Source organism: Anopheles funestus (genome assembly GCF_943734845.2).
Source record: "Anopheles funestus chromosome X unlocalized genomic scaffold, idAnoFuneDA-416_04 X_unloc_144, whole genome shotgun sequence".
In the NCBI taxonomy this organism is placed as follows: Eukaryota; Metazoa; Arthropoda; class Insecta; order Diptera; family Culicidae; genus Anopheles; species Anopheles funestus.
The window spans coordinates 32,501-40,332 of NW_026045088.1; positions in this window are offsets into that span (position 1 = coordinate 32,501).

Below are 7,832 nucleotides of genomic sequence, written 5' to 3' on the forward strand. Positions count from 1 at the left end.
GCGGCCGCCCCCTTAAAGTAAAAGATTTTCTCTGGGTGCCTAAAATTCGCAATTCCCGCAAAGTCGGGAAGACGTTAAAGTTTTTGCCCAAAAAATGGCCATCGATTTAAGGTGATTTTCCAATAAGAAAATGCTTCCTATTTTGAATTTTTTCGAATATTTCCTAAACTAAGCGTCGGAGCACATGGCCGTGGAGAAACTTTTGGTAGCTTTTGGCAAGGGCTATCGGATGAAATAATGCGAAAGGCCATCGGAGCGATATTGGATTAATGCGGGCCCATAAACGTACCTAAGAAGTGAAAATTGGTACCTTGCACGCAGGATGCAAGAAATGCTTGAGTGTTAACCAACATCGGTACCAAGTACCTAGGTTATATCGAGTGCGTAGATGGAAGTCGGTACCGAAGGGAAACCTTCCTAGGCTAGGTGCACGCAAGTGAGTATGGATCGATCAGTAGAAAGATGGGAAGCCCAAGGAAACCTTCCTAGGCTAGGTGCACGCAAGTGAGTATGGATCGATCAGTAGAAAGATGGGAAGCCATAGGAAACCTTCCTAGGCTAGGTGCACGCAAGTGAGTATGGATCGATCAGTAGAAAGATGGGAAGCCCAAGGAAACCTTCCTAGGCTAGGTGCACGCAAGTGAGTATGGATCGATCAGTAGAAAGATGGGAAGCCCAAGGAAACCTTCCTAGGCTAGGTGCACGCAAGTGAGTATGGATCGATCAGTAGAAAGATGGGAAGCCATAGGAAACCTTCCTAGGCTAGGTGCACGCAAGTGAGTATGGATCGATCAGTAGAAAGATGGGAAGCCATAGGAAACCTTCCTAGGCTAGGTGCACGCAAGTGAGTATGGATCGATCAGTAGAAAGATGGGAAGCCATAGGAAACCTTCCTAGGCTAGGTGCACGCAAGTGAGTATGGATCGATCAGTAGAAAGATGGGAAGCCCAAGGAAACCTTCCTAGGCTAGGTGCACGCAAGTGAGTATGGATCGATCAGTAGAAAGATGGGAAGCCATAGGAAACCTTCCTAGGCTAGGTGCACGCAAGTGAGTATGGATCGATCAGTAGAAAGATGGGAAGCCATAGGAAACCTTCCTAGGCTAGGTGCACGCAAGTGAGTATGGATCGATCAGTAGAAAGATGGGAAGCCATAGGAAACCTTCCTAGGCTAGGTGCACGCAAGTGAGTATGGATCGATCAGTAGAAAGATGGGAAGCCATAGGAAACCTTCCTAGGCTAGGTGCACGCAAGTGAGTATGGATCGATCAGTAGAAAGATGGGAAGCCATAGGAAACCTTCCTAGGCTAGGTGCACGCAAGTGAGTATGGATCGATCAGTAGAAAGATGGGAAGCCATAGGAAACCTTCCTAGGCTAGGTGCACGCAAGTGAGTATGGATCGATCAGTAGAAAGATGGGAAGCCATAGGAAACCTTCCTAGGCTAGGTGCACGCAAGTGAGTATGGATCGATCAGTAGAAAGATGGGAAGCCATAGGAAACCTTCCTAGGCTAGGTGCACGCAAGTGAGTATGGATCGATCAGTAGAAAGTGGGAAGCCCAGTACCAAATGCCCTAGTGAAGACCGTAAACGAATATCATGAACCGAGAAGGAGCACCAAATGCCCTAGTGAAGACCGTAAACGAATATCATGAACCGATAAGGAGCACCAAATGCCCTAGTGAAGACCGTAAACGAATATCATGAACCGATAAGGAGCACCAAATGCCCTAGTGAAGACCGTAAACGAATATCATGAACCGATAAGGAGCACCAAATGCCCTAGTGAAGACCGTAAACGAATATCATGAACCGAGAAGTAGCAACGAATGCCTGAAAAAGTACCAAGTCCACGGTATAGAGTAACGAGAGTTAACCGCCGTGATGTATGCAATGAGGGCAGCCATTGCATGGGTTCTGGACTTGGTTCGCGAATAACTTTTTTGCTAGACATCGGACAAAGTTGACGTGGAAGAACGAAATGTAGCATTTGGTGCCACCTATCCAAAACTTTTTCAAGATTGAAGATCCGATCGATACAGCCTGAGTTATAGGCAAAAGTTGGTGCAAAATTGAGCATTTTTAATGGTGAAAAATCGGTACTCCTCGAATAGCTCCTGTTGGAAGCATCGGACCACATGGTCGTGGAGGAACATATTGTAGCGCGCGGTGTCAAGTATCGACACCCAAAACCGCATGTCCGATGGACGGAAAATGACCAAGTTATAGTGAAAACTTGGTTGCACCAAATTCCCGAAGAAGTGCAACGAGAAGGTGAATGCGATGGTTGTTCGTCGAATAGCTCCGGCCACAGACATGGTAGCGATTAGTGGTGCATGGAAGAAATGTAGCCACAAGTGCCATCTACCCATGGCCAGAAGAAAGTGTGGCCATATCTTGGATACCGGCGGAGCTATGGGGCAAATACGGGCCAACAATGGTGCCAGGTGGACCAAAAATCCGACCAAGTGCGCGAGGCGCTTTCGTGAATAGCTCCGGCCACAGACATGGTAGCGATTAGTGGTGCATGGAAGAAATCTAGCCACAAGTGCCATCTACCCATGGCCAGAAGAAAGTGTGGCCATATCTTGGATACCGGCGGAGCTATGGGGCAAATATGGGCCAAAAATGGTGCAAGTTGGACCAAAAATCCGACCAAGTGCGCGAGGCGCTTTCGTGAATAGCTCCGGCCACAGACATGGTAGCGATTAGTGGTGCATGGAAGAAATTTAGCCACAAGTGCCATCTACCCATGGCCAGAAGAAAGTGTGGCCATATCTTGGATACCGGCGGAGCTATGGGGCAAATACGGGCCAAAAATGGTGCAAGTTGGACCAAAAATCCGAAAAAGTACCTAGGTAAATGCGATGGTTGTTCGTCGAATAGCTCCGGCCACAGACATGGTAGCGATTAGTGGTGCATGGAAGAAATCTAGCCACAAGTGCCATCTACCCATGGCCAGAAGAAAGTGTGGCCATATCTTGGATACCGGCGGAGCTATGGGGCAAATATGGGCCAAAAATGGGTAAAATTGTACGGTCCAAAGCCAAGGGTAAATTTTTTTATTCCTCTAATAACTTCTAGCACAGACATTGAATCGGTTGGTGATGTATGGATGAAATGTAGCAAACAGTTGGAACTACCCATAAAATCATAAAGATTGACGATCCAATGTATAGAACCGGAGTAATGTGCGATACTTGGTGAAAAATCGAGTGAAAAATTAGCTATAAACTGTTTTTGGCCCATAACTCGAATACTAGACATCGGAAGGGGGGGTCGTAGAACGATTTTTTGTTGCCCTATCGATTCCCTATCGAACGAGCAAAAGTTGTTTTTTTTGACCAAAAAGGACCCCTACTCTAGTAAAATTGGCCTGATTTTACTAGTCCCCCGGTACCCGTACAGGCAAAATGAGCAAAATGCTCAAGTATGAATGGTTTTTGGCCCATAACTCGAATACTAGACGTCGCAGGGGGGTGTCATGGAACAATTTTTGGTAGCCCTTGAAATTATCTATCGAATGACATATACTTGATTTTTGGCCAAAAAGTTCCCTAGACTAGTAAAAATCGCATCATTTTACTAGAGTCGGGTACCCTGGACGAAAAACCGCTATAATTGCGGTTTTTGGCTAATAACTCGAATACTAGACGTCGCAGGGGGGTGTCGTGGAACAATTTTTGGTAGCCCTTGAAATTATCTATCGAATGACATATACTTGATTTTTGGCCAAAAAGTTCCCTAGACTAGTAAAAATCGCATCATTTTACTAGAGTCGGGTACCCTGGACGAAAAACCGCTATAATTGCGGTTTTTGGCTAATAACTCGAATACTAGACGTCGCAGGGGGGTGTCGTGGAACAATTTTTGGTAGCCCTTGAAATTATCTATCGAATGACATATACTTGATTTTTGGCCAAAAAGTTCCCTAGACTAGTAAAAATCGCATCATTTTACTAGAGTCGGGTACCCTGGACGAAAAAACCGCTATAGTTGCGGTTTTTGGCTAATAACTCTAATACTAGACGTCGGAGGGGGGGTGTCGTGGAACAATTTTTGGTAGCCCTTGAAATTATCTATCGAATGACATATACTTGATTTTTGGCCAAAAAGTTCCCTAGACTAGTAAAAATCGCATCATTTTACTAGAGTCGGGTACCCTGGACGAAAAAACCGCTTAAGTTGCGGTTTTTTGGCTAATAACTCGAATACTAGACGTCGCAGGGGGGTGTCGTGGAACAATTTTTGGTAGCCCTTGAAATTATCTATCGAATGACATATACTTGATTTTTTGACCAAAAAGTTCCTAGACTAGTAAAAATCGCATCATTTTACTAGAGTCGGGTACCCTGTACGAAAAACCGCTATAGTTGCGGTTTTTGGCCAATAACTCGAATACTAGACGTCGGAGGGGGGTGCCGTAGAACAATTTTTTGTAGCCCTTGAAATTACCTTTCGAATGATATATAGTGGTTTTTTGGTCAAACAGTGACCCCGAGACTAGTAACCCTCCATACACAAAACCGCCCTAAAAAGTTTTGGTTTTGCAAAATTTTGAAAAGTGCGTCAAAAAAATTTTTTCAAAAAGTACCAAATCGTGATCAGAACTCACTATAGACCATAAAAAGTGAAATCCGATGGTCATTTGCAACACTTGGTCAATCGAGAAAAATTTCACTTTTTTACTAGAGTCGGGTACCCTGAACGAAAAAATCGCTCAAGTGATGGTTTTTGGCCAATAACTCGAATACTAGACGTCGGAGGGGGGTGCCGTAGAACAATTTTTTGTAGCCCTTGAAATTACCTTTCGAATGATATATAGTGGTTTTTTGGTCAAACAGTGACCCCGAGACTAGTAACCCTCCATACACAAAACCGCCTACAAAAACTTTGTTTTGAAAAAATTTTGAAAAGTTCAAAAAAATTTTTTTTTCAAAAACTACTAAAACGTGATAAGAACTTACTATAGACCATGAAAAGTGATATCCGATGATAATTTGCAAAAGTTGGTAACTAGTAAAAAATTTCACTTTTTACTAGAGTCGGTGCAACGAGAAAAAAAAAGTCGTGATGGAGAAAAATGGCACGTTTTCCACGCCTGTACGCTTTCGTTTTCTATATAGGGGGTAGGTGAGCCAGAAGCATGAATTTGACTGAGTACGTATCTTTATGAATTGGGCCCTTCTAAATCGATTGAGACTACCCCCAGGACGATCGGACGACTGCTTCTGGCTCAAAATGTGGTTTTTAGATTTTGATCGTCAATTATGAGAGAAAAAATCGATTAGAAGTAAAGATACGAAATGCTTGGTCTAAGTTGGGAAACGACTTCGGATATTTGTTGGACGTTGTCGTAGAAGGTCCGGAGGACCAAGGAAAAGTGATTTCCAAGTGGATTTATGCACTATTAGTCGATGGTAAGATGTGAAATTAGTAGAACTTACCATACAGTTTGCGAAGTTGAAGCAATCGGTTGGTGAATATGGGTACTGTCTGTCCAATTTGGTGGTTCGGAATGAGTGAAACGATGTTGATGATGGATAGACGTTCCGATTGCCCCCGATCGGGGAACATATAGTGGTCCTTTAAGGTCCAAGTACCTATGTTTTGGTAAGCAGAACTGAGAGTTAAAGGATGAAAGTCGGCCATTCCTAATATCATCCTATCGGTGGTTCGCGAGTTGTTTGAGGACCGGAGCAGCTCGCGATGAAACGGTCCCTAGGGTATTGGTTATCCATCCAAGGAAGAGTAAATGCGATCCTAGATGTGTGGTCGTTGGCCGTTCTACCGGTATCGCCTATCGATGAGATATCGACGGGCATGCGCTTACTCGAAAGTTGAATTCTAGGATCGATGGTCAAACAGACCTATGAGCGATAAACCAAACTGAACACGTATTGATGTCGGCTTTTCCTATCATTTGATGCCGCAGGTTGTTTAGGGACCGGAGCAACTTGCGGCCGAGACGGTCCCCGGGGGTTTCTTTCTCCAAGGAGTGGAAACTATTAAGCAAGAGTTGTAGCAAGATACGATCCTCTGATGTGTCGTTGGCCGTTCATGCTAGGGTATCGCCTGTCGATGAGATATCGATGGGCATGGCCTTACTCTACCGACCTTCTAATTGAGAGTATTAATCAGGGATCGATGGTCAAACAAGACCAATGAGCGATAAACCAAACTGAACACGTATTGATGTCGGCTTTTCCTATCATTTGATGCCGCAGGGTTGTTTAGGGACCGGAGCAGCTTGCGGCCGAGACGGTCCCCGGGGGTTTCTTTCTCCAAGGAGAAGAAACGATTAAGCAAAAGTTGTAGCAAGATACGATCCTCTGATGTGTCGTTGGCCGTTCAAGCGGTATCGCCTGTCGATGAGATATCGATGGGCATGCCTTACTCTCCCGACTGGATTACTGAGAGTTTAATCAGGGATCGATGGTCAAACAGACCAATGAGCGATAAACCAAACTGAACACATATTGATGTCGGCATTTCCTATCATTTGTCGCAGGTTGTTTAGGGGACCGGAGCAGCTTGCGACCGAGACGGTCCCCGGGGGTTTCTTTCTCTAAGGAGTGGAAAACGATTAAGCAAAAGTCGTAGCAATAATCGATCACCTGATGTGTCGTTGGCCGTTCTTGCGGTATCGCCTGTCGATGAGATATCGATGGGCATGCCTTACTCTCCTGACTGTTTAATTGAGAGTTATAATCAGGGATCGATGGTCAAAAAAGACCTATGAGCGATAAACCAAACTGAACACGTATTGATGTCGGCATTTCCTATCATTTTGTCGCAGGTTGTTTGGGGACCGGAGCAGCTTGGCGACCGAGACGGTCCCTTCCCGAAAGATGGTGAACCGAGTCGTCTGGCGTAAAAACCGGACGACTCGAAAGGGCTTGACCCTTTCAAGTGAGCGATAATCACATTCTACGCTCAGTTCGACAGCTTACAAGGCAATCACTCGCTATGTTCAGAGCTAATACATGCAACATGCCGGCATTGTTTCCACCGACGCATGGATTCAAGACTGGTGCACTTATTAGTTAAACCGTTCGCCTCCGGGTGTTTCGAGTTCAAGTCTGGATGAGGATTGATCTTGCTGGTAATAGCTTGAGCCCCTGAATAAGGGGTCGAAGCGTACATCTTGAGACCATGTACAACATATTACCAAATCGGGCACCATGGGTTCGGGGTGCAAGTGATGTAACCATGAAAGATGTTGAGCATCCCCAACATCGGTTTACACACGCATAATAGGAAGGCAGCGCTGTCGACTGGTCAGTCGTGTAAGAAGTGTGCATTATCGATCACAAATATATTGGTGATCTGTAGGTTGCGCATACACCATGCCCGGTGTAAAGTGCCGTGGTCCCCCCCGGGGGGCTGCATCAAACCGTTCGCCACGCGAACTACCCAATGGAACGAACTCGATGCATTTAATAAGAAGAAGAGATGATAATGAAACACGGTCGATTTAAGAGTTGAAAACGTTGAAATGCCTATAAGCAAGTCTTAAGTTGGTGGTGACCGTTACGCCCCAACAAATTGGTGCCTTACCCTACACCAAAGAGCCATTCAACATGGTTCAAGTGAGCGATAATCACGCTCTACGCTCAGTTCGACAGCTGCAAGGCAATCACTCGCTAAGTTCAGAGCTAATACATGCAACACGCCGGCATTGTTTCCACCGACGCATGGATTCAAGACTGGTGCACTTATTAGTTAAACCGTTCGCCTCCGGGTGTTTCGAGTTCAAGTCTGGATGAGGATTGTTCTTGCTGGTAATAGCTTGAGCCCCTGAATAAGGGGCCGAAGCGTACATCTTGAGAT